This window comes from Pogoniulus pusillus, chromosome 37 (genome assembly GCF_015220805.1).
Source record: "Pogoniulus pusillus isolate bPogPus1 chromosome 37, bPogPus1.pri, whole genome shotgun sequence".
In the NCBI taxonomy this organism is placed as follows: Eukaryota; Metazoa; Chordata; class Aves; order Piciformes; family Lybiidae; genus Pogoniulus; species Pogoniulus pusillus.
This window is the reverse complement of record NC_087300.1, coordinates 1,856,278-1,865,082: the sequence shown is the minus strand read 5'-3', so window position 1 is coordinate 1,865,082 and position 8,805 is coordinate 1,856,278. Positions and strand designations below refer to the sequence as shown.

The window sequence follows — 8,805 nt, the reverse complement described above, 5'->3', positions numbered from 1 at the left end:
TTCTCATGAACCCTGGGAGAGATCAGGCCGGTAGACAGTTTCACCACTTGTTAAATGTGTGTTTAGCGATCTTGTGAGTAGACAAGAACAAATACAAACAAGCCAGGCTGGAGAGCCCCTGCCCCTCCGCCCTGCCTGGAACGCAGCAGCCCCAGAGCCTTTCTTCTCTAACCACTTCAAACTTTCATTTCTTCTGAAGCCACAACAAGGCACACTTTGTAAAGCAAATGAGTAAACAGCAACTTTCGGCTTAAAAGGAAAACAAGGGGGAGGGACTGCTTTTAATTACTGCATTTTAAAAAGGGCTTTCTTCAGTTAATTGCTTTCTGTTGTAAAATGTTCTCCCGCTCACAGCCCCTGGTCCTAGCTGCGTCGCTGCCGGCCAGATGGCATTGCAGAGGTAATGACAGCATGCGCCTTGGCTGCCCGGGCACACAAGTGCCTTTAACATCCACAGACATCCCCCCCTGCCCCCACCCCTAAGCCCTCCCAGCCTCCTGGAAATGACACCAAGTTGTGCTCGGACAGGACCAGTTCGGTTTGGGCTGTCCAGCTCCCATCGCTCCCGAAGGAGCGGAGGAAGCGCCCCCGGCACGCACAAGCAAAGCCTCTGCAGCGTTTCATGTCGAGCTCCCCAAAAGGGCTAATTGCTGTTGATTGCCTTGGCTGCGGAGTGTCACCTTCCTTGTCTGGAGTGAATAACCCATGTTCGTGCGAGGTGCAGCTCTCGGCTCAGCCCTGGCCCAGCGGGGTGCCCTTCTTCTCTAACAGGGCACAGGGAGGCTGCTGCGAGGTCTGGCACGGCAGCCGGCGTGCGTGGAGGCATCTGGGCAGATACGTGTGCGTGTGGCTTGGTGCAGTGACACGAAACGGCTTCCAACTGCGTCCCCGTTGATCACAACCAGCTTGGAAGATAACCCGAGCCCCTCTGCAGACAGGAGGACTGAAAAGACAGGAGGATTGAGCCGCCTAAGCGGTGCGCAAAAGGACCCGCAGCAGAAACGCCACCAGCGCTGAGCTGGGGAGTCGCCGCTGCGCTGGGCACAGATGGCACGGGGAAGGGATGGGCAGAGGAGGCAGCGGGAGACTCTTCTGCAATTGGATAGGCCTCAGGAGGGGAGGAAATGGAGCAGGAACAGCCTTGGGAGCTGCCAGGAAGCCCCTGGAAGCCCTGCGGCTCCTTGCTGCAGTCTGGGCACTGAAGGGGTCTCCGTGAGGCCTCGGTGAGCAGCTGCCTCGAGTGGCTCAGAGCTGGTGCAGGAGGAGATGGAGGCAGGCTCGTAACCAGGCATGGAGCTCACAGGAGCATGCACTCCCTCCTAGGGTATGCCATGAGGGAGCATGCATGTGTGGGGGAAGAGGCACAAGGAGGCTCCCTGTTCCCGTAGGGATGGGAGCATCCTCTGCCCTCCCACACGCTGGCCGCTGTCTGCTGGCTCGGACAGACAAGCATCAAGCACAGAGGAGGAGAAGCACACGTCCAAAGGGCTTCCAAAGCTTCCAGACCTCAGCCTCAGAGGCCTCAGGTTCGGGGACTGCGCAGAGTTCAGGGCAGAGGCTGAACCTGCAGCGGTGAGACTGGCCTGGGGGGAAGCCACTGTGCTGCCGGTCCCTCCGGCGCTGTTCCTGGCTCTTCCTCCCTGCTTGGCATCCCCCCAGCCCTTGGCGGTGCTTTGAACAGGTGATCTCCTTTCCGAAACCAAACATGGGAGGGAACACCATCTGCGGTGCAGGACAGGAGGAGAAGCCTCCAACCTTACCTCGAAGCTACTTCGGAGCAGCACTGGCAGCCGGATCCACGGTGCCCACGGCAGCAGGCAGCTTTCCTGCCGAGGAGAGCTTTTGCTGCGCCCGCCGCGGCGGGTGGGTCTGTGCCTGCCAGCAGCCAGCAGCTGGTGATGAATGCTCACTTTCTCTAATTGAATAGCAGGAAGTTAAATCTTGTTTCTTTGCTTTTCAGCCTGTCAGCTGGAACAATTGCCCACCTGTGGCACCACCCCGGGGATATAAATAAGGAACAAAGCACAATGCGGCCAGAGGAACGGGCTTGGGTTCCCAGAAATCAAGAGGATCACCAGGGAATGGTTTGGAAGGGACCTTTAAAGGTCACCTAGTCCAACCCTCTGCAGCAAGCGGGGACGTTCCCAGCTGGAGCAGGTTGCTCAGAACCCCATCAAGCCTGGCCTTGAATGTCTCCAGCGATGAGGTCTCCACCACCTCTTTGGGCAACCTGTGCCAGTGTCCCACAACCCACATTGCAAAGAGCTTCTTCCTAATGTCCAACCTACATCTACCCTGCTCTAGTTTAAAACTCGATGCCCTGAGATCTCCTGGTGCCACAGTGTGCCCACATAAGGGAGAGGCACCCGTGCCTGCACCCTGTGTGGCACACAGCACAGCAGTGGCACGCAGGGAGGTGTTGCCACTCGCAGGCTACTGCAGCGTGTGCCCAGGCTGCTGCGAGCACGTCCAGCTGTGGCAGCACTCGTGGCTGACTTGTGCTACCACGAGATTAGATCCCAGGCACTGTGGTGCCCGCTGGTGCCCTGCAGCACGCTGGGTTTGTCCTGCTGCCCTGCACCTCCAGCGCCAGCACGCAGGCAAGCGTGCCCCGGTGGCTGCTCCCTGTGCCCGTTTGCCTGCTCACTTTCCTGCCTCACCCAGCGCTGTGCCAGGCTGGCTGTGAAGCCCGGAGCTCCTTCCCAGGGCTGAGCTTGCCCTCCTCACCACCCAGCGTGTTCCTCCACCGTCTCTAGCACTCACATCATCAGTTCACAGCCGGGCCTGGCACTCCCGCCGGGGTGCTCCCGAGGCCGCGGCTGTCACAGCTGGGCTGAAGCTGATGGTAGCACACAGCTGGAAGGAGCCCAGCCGAGGATGAGGAGCAGCACGGACCCTCCGTGCGTGGCGGGAGAGGGGGGCGGCCAGGGCTGGGAGGGCAGCGGGAGCCGGCGGCACGCGTGCGCGGGCAGGCACCCAGCCTGGCACTGCTGCCGCCAGAGGAAATTATTAATTTGCTGGGAATAAAAGTGGGCAGCGAGTCAAAACCCCCCAGGCGCCGCAGCAGAGCCTCCCAGCCCTCCCCTGGTGCCATCCCCGGGAGCAGCCCTGTCGCCTTTGTGCCACGAGACAGGCCCGACACAAGGGCGTCTGTCTGGGCACCACCTCCCCGCTGCTGCCCGGGCACCAAGAGCCACTCACCCACCCACCCCCTGCAGCACTTGGGATGCTCCGAGCTGGCATTCCTGCCTCACCAGCCCCACGGCACTGGGGAGGAACGTGGCCGTGGCCCCCTCCCCAGGCAGCCTTTTGTCGGTCGCTGTGGCAACAGCCGCGGTGCAAAAGCCTCTTCCCTGTTTGTCCCCCCCCAGCCTCCATCGGGAGGGCAGCCGCAGCCTCCCTCCAGCTCCCCGCGCAGGGTATTCAGGGCTCGGCAGCCTGAATGAAGCCAGATCCCTGGACACATTCCTGTGGGTTTGGGTTGGGTTTTTTTTCTTTCTTTCTTTCTTTCTTTCCTTTTTTCTCTTTATTCCACACACACCACACACACATATCCCCCCCCGCCCCCCCCCCCGCCCCCTTCTCCCTCGCTTGGCACAAGCTAAAGGATTCAAAAGGAAGCCAGGCTTGGCAGACACGGGGGGAGGAGGGAGTGGGGAGATGAAAGAAGGCTTCTCTCCAGCTTTCTCTTCCAGTTCCCACACTCAGCCCGGCGCGGAGAGCTCCTAATGATTCCCAGCCGCACCTGGAGGAGGCTGCCGAGGAAGTGGGGGCCTGTTTAGACAGCCAGAGGGAAGCATCCCCACTGGCCCAGCCACGCCATGTGGGGTGGCCCCATAGCCCCCCAGCCCAGCTGCCCTAAGTGGCAAGTTGCCCACAATGGTAGCCTTGCCATGGTGCCCAAGATGGCATCTCTGCCTTGGCACCCAAGGTGACAGCCCTGCCTCAACACCACAGTGCCCAGGATGGCAGCTGTGCCTCAGTGCTGCACTGGCACTCGTGGATGTGGTGCCCCGTACCAAAGCTGGCACTGAGGAAAACCTCTTCACTCCCAGCTTGGTGGGCTTCAAGCAGCTGCACTTCCCTATGGAGGACATAGCCCAGGGAGCTGCTGGGCTGGGGGCTGCCCTCACCTTGGAGTAGGATGGCCACCAGAGCTGCAGAGAGGCACAGATGCCTGCTCACACACTCAACAAAGACACATCTGAAGGGGAAGAAGCAACAGGCAACACCACACAGGTAGAGATGCCACTCAGAGCACACTGGCATCACCACCTGCAAGGGAGATCCACCCTCTGAGGGGGACACCTGCCACCATGGCACCCTTGCTGCCATACCACACAGCCCTTCTCATAGCACCCACTCCACACCTCAGCCACCTCTGTCCCCAAAGCTGTGGCAGAAGAAACAGAGCCCACCATTGCCTGGGCTAAACACATGCCCACCGAGTTGGCACTCCGTGAAGTGCCACCACTTCCACCCAGGCCTCAAAACCCCTCCACCTGCAGCCCAGAAGCAAGCACCAGGTGGGGCCAGCAGAGCCCAGGCTCCCTCCCAGGGCAATCAGAGCAACTTCTTGATCCTGTGTCTCACAGAATTCCCCAGATAAAGACTCTCCCAGCCCTTGCCCAGGGCTCAGTGGTGCAGTTGGTGTGACTGGAAATGGTCCCTGGATGGGTTTGCTGAGTCTGAAGGGAGAACTCACTGCTCCCTGCTGATGGCCATGGTGACAAGGACACAGCCACAGCTCGAGCAAGGGGCAGCCACAGCTGCAGGGCAGCTCGTGGGTACCACTGGCACCGATGGGACCTGAGCTGCCACCCAGGAAAGCTGCAAAATCCAGAGCCAGTGCTTTTGTGCCACAGAGAGCAGGGCGACCATGCCCCCTGCCCCGAGAGAAAAGCAGCAGAAGTCCCCCTCCTGAGCACAGCTGGGTGCCTGAGCACAGCTGGATGCCAGCCCAGAGAGCCTGGGTTGGTTCTCAAGTCATTCCATCAGCAAACCTGGCACCGGTTGTGCCACGTTCACCACAGCATGGTGCCAGCCATCGCTCCCCAGCGGGCGCAGCGCCTTGCCTGGCATCTGTAGCCGCAGGGGCCGTGGAGACCTTCCCCTCTCCTCCTCGGTGGGATTATCCACGGTGCTGTCCGGTGCTGCCAGCAGAGCTTTGCAGCGCAGCCCTGGTAACGGAGCTCTGGCTGCAGGAATGGCAGAGCTGCCGGGCACAGATCCCTGCCTCCCTCGCTCCCTGCGCTGGGCAGCACTGGGAAAACGAAGCCGTTTTCCAAAAGCTGAGTCCCCAGGCATGGGTTTGGGCCACATTTGCTGAGCAGTTAGGAGATCTTCGCCCTCTGGCGTTTCACTCCAGCCCAGTAGCCCACGGGTTCCTCCTGCCAGCAGGGGTAAGGCACAGAGACGTCCCCACAGCTGCCTTCAGGACCACCAACAAGGTGTGGAAAGCCAGCGGCTGCCAGGCAGAGCTGGCCAAGCCCCACGTGTGGTGGGAAGGAATCAGAATCAGAGTGTCAGGGGCTGGAGGGGACCTCGAAAGATCATCTGGGCCAAGCCCCCCTGCCAGAGCAGGGTCACCTAGAGCAGAAAGGAAGGAGTGGGGTGGAGGCTGGGCGGATTTACCCCACTGCCTCTCGCTGCCTGGGGACCAAACCTCAAACAGAAACCTTCTGGTGCATCTTCCCAGGAGCTGGCCCAGCACGGAGCTGCCTCTTGGCAGAGGGATGCAGCAGCTTGCTCCAGCAGCGGGCGGTGAGCAGCTCCGCAGGGGCTGGCCGAGCCCTGTCACCCCGGGTGAGCACGGGGGGGGACCATTTTAGGCTCTGGTGACAGAAGCATCAGCGGAGGCTGCTATAAATAGCGGTGTGCAAGGAACACCACGGTCAGGCTGCTCAAGCCCTGGCACGGCCACTGCCGCGCCGATAGCCGAGCGCCCTCCGCTTGCTCTCTCGCCGCCAGGTCCCCTTATCTGTGCTCCCAGCTCTGGGTGTTTCTGTCACCCTGTCACCGGGGTCCCCTGCCCTGACATTTGAGCCTCCTGGGATGGCTGCGGGTCTCTGCTCGCCCCTGTTGGCTGCTGTTCTGCACTGCAGGGATGAGGTAGGGTCCTCACCAGCGCAGCCTGAGACCCCTCATGCCCAGCACCATGGGCTTGTGGGGACAGCTCTGCAGCTGCATGGGCCCCACACGCCAGGACCTGCTGCCGGGCATGCAGGTGTCGCTGCAGGGAACAGCGTCTCACCGTGCTTAAGAGCACTCTCGACTCCTGTTCCTCTTCTGCCAGGGGCTGCCGTCCCCTCCCCAGACCTGCCGTTACCTCTAGAGCATGCTGGTCTCTGCTGTGGTGAAGGGGAAACTGAGGCACGGAGGTGCCACGACTTACCTTATGTGTATGAGGACCAGGAGAGCAGAGTCCACACTCCGTGCAGCCTCCCTGCCATGCAGCTGGTCAGCAGGAGGGTCACATCCCCACCTAGAAACCCCACGAGCTCTTGGGGCTAAAGCTTCTGGATTCTGAGAGGTTCTCCTCCTCCTCTACTCCACCCTGGTGAGGCCACACTTGGAATATTGTGCCCAGTTCTGAGCCCTTCTGTTCAAGAATGACCTCAGGGGACTGCTTGAAAGAGTCCATGCCAGAGCCCCACAGCTGCTGCAGGCAGTGGAGCATCTCCTGTGGGGCCAGGCTGAGGGAGCTGGGGCTGGGAGCAGAGGAGCCTGAGGTCTGCCCTCAGTGCTGTGATAAAGATGTGCAGGGCAGGAGCCAGGCTCTGCTCAGGGGTGTCCAAGGGCAGCACAAGGGGCACTGGGGGCAAGCTGGAGCAGAGGAGGGGCCATGGGAACAGGAGGGAAAACTTTGTCCCTGTGAGGGTGCAGAGCCCTGGAGCAGGCTGCACAGAGAGGTTGTGGAGTCTCCTCTGCAGACTTTCCAAACCCACCTGGGTGTGTTCCTGGGTGCCCCTGCCCTGGCAGGGGTGGGGGTTGCACTGGATGATCTCCAGAGGTCCCTTCCACTCCCCCAGCACTCTGTGATGATTCATGGATCCATCCCTGGCTGGGGTTCAGCACAAAAAGCAGCTCTTGCTATTCAGAGGCCATGATTACCTTGTGAACATCTGCGCTGACAATAGCTGAGTGGCAGCTTAATCCTGCACCAGCTCTGCCTCCACTCTCCTCCTCCATGCTCTTCATTTTAAAGCAGCCACTGCAGAGCCCGAGGAGGCCTGGTGAAGGAACAAGCTCAGAACACAGGCAGCAGAAGCAAAGCTGCTGCTGAGGCTTGCTGAGGACAAGATGACAGCACAGATTCGACTGCACAAACCTTCCCCTTCCCTCTCTGCATGGCCTTGGCCCAAATCTCTCTCTGACCTGTCGGCTCCTTGGCCCCAGCACTGATGCTGGTCCCACAAGAGGGCAAAGAAGCTGTGAAGGGCCTAGAGAATAAATCTGATGAGGAGCAACTGAGGGAGCTGGGGATGGTTAGTGTGAGGAAGAGGAGGCTGAGGGCAGACCTCATTGCTGTCGGCAGCTACCTGAAGGGACATTGTGGAGAGGCTGCTGCTGGGCTCTGCTCACAGGGAACTGGAGCCAGAACAGGGGGGATGGCCTCAAGCTGAGCCTGGGGAGGTTTAGATTGGACATTAGGGAAAAGGTTTTCATAGAGACAGTGGTCAGGGACTGGAATGAGCTGCCCAGGGAGGTGCTGGAGTCACCCAGCCTGGAGGTGTCTAAGGGTGGTTTGGATGTGGTGCTTGGGGCTATGGTTTAAGGTGAATTTGTAGAGTAGGGCTCTAGGTTGGACTTGGAGACCCTGAGGGACTCTGCCAGCCTGGATCACAGGACATCAGGGGTTGGAAGGGACACAGAGAGCTCATGGAGATGGTATTGTCCTGCTCTGGTAGGGGGCTTGGACCTGATGATCTCCTTGGGTCCCTTCCAACCCCTAACATCCTGTGAGTCCAAGCCCCCTGCCAGAGCAGCACCACACCATCCAGCTCAGGGCACACAGGAGCACATCCAGACAGGCCTGGCAAGGCTCCAGAGGAGACTCCACAATCTCTCTGGGCACCCTGTGGCAGGCTCTGGGACCCTTCCAGTCAAGAAGTTCCCCCTTGTACTGACCTGCATCCTCCTGTACTGCAGCTTCCATCCATTGCTGCTTGTCCTGTCCCAGGGACCAGACCTAAACTAGCCTCAGGTCTCTCAGCCTCTCCTCACCAGGCAGTGCTCCAGTCCTCTCATCATCCTCCTCACCCTCCCTTGGACCCTCTGCAGCAGATCCCTGTCCCTCTGCAACTGAGGAGCCCAAACCTGAACTGTTTCTGTGATTCTGTGAAGAGCAAGTCAAAGGCCTGGGGAGGTTTGTCCATGAACACGAGAGGCAGCTCTTGGCTTTGGCCTCTCAGGGCTGGGTGGGCACACCTGGGCTTCCACTGGTGCCACAGGAGTCTTATCAGTGCTGGGATTTGAGCTTTCCTCTGGGGTGGGGCTGGTGGAAGAAGATGCAGGGATGGAAGTGGGGAAGGCAGTGCAGTGAGCAAGGCTGAACACCAATGCTCTCTGCTGAGGGCCATCCACCCCTAGCAGAGATGCTGCCCTGGGGCCTACAGACATTCCTTGGCTATATTTGGAGAGGGATGCAGACTCTGCTGCTTCTCCCTACCCCATCTGCTCTCCTTACTGGCAGGGAGGAGCCAGCACCAGACCTGCAGCGTCGCTAGTTGGATAAACCCAGAGCTTCAGCAGCAATAAATCTCCTCCCAAAAGCTTTTGCTGCCTCCCACCTGTTGGCTGGGA

At 60.0% G+C, this 8,805-nt stretch overlaps 1 long non-coding RNA gene across 1 annotated transcript; it reads right to left on the bottom strand.

Moving 5' to 3' along the window:
- LOC135190878 (uncharacterized) lies at positions 1-3,084 on the bottom strand. Its single transcript, XR_010308662.1, has 2 exons — positions 1,761-3,084; positions 1-943 (listed from the first exon to the last, which is right to left on the bottom strand). It is a non-coding gene; the product is annotated as an uncharacterized LOC135190878 (long non-coding RNA).
- Between the last annotated feature and the right edge of the window lie 5,721 nt (positions 3,085-8,805).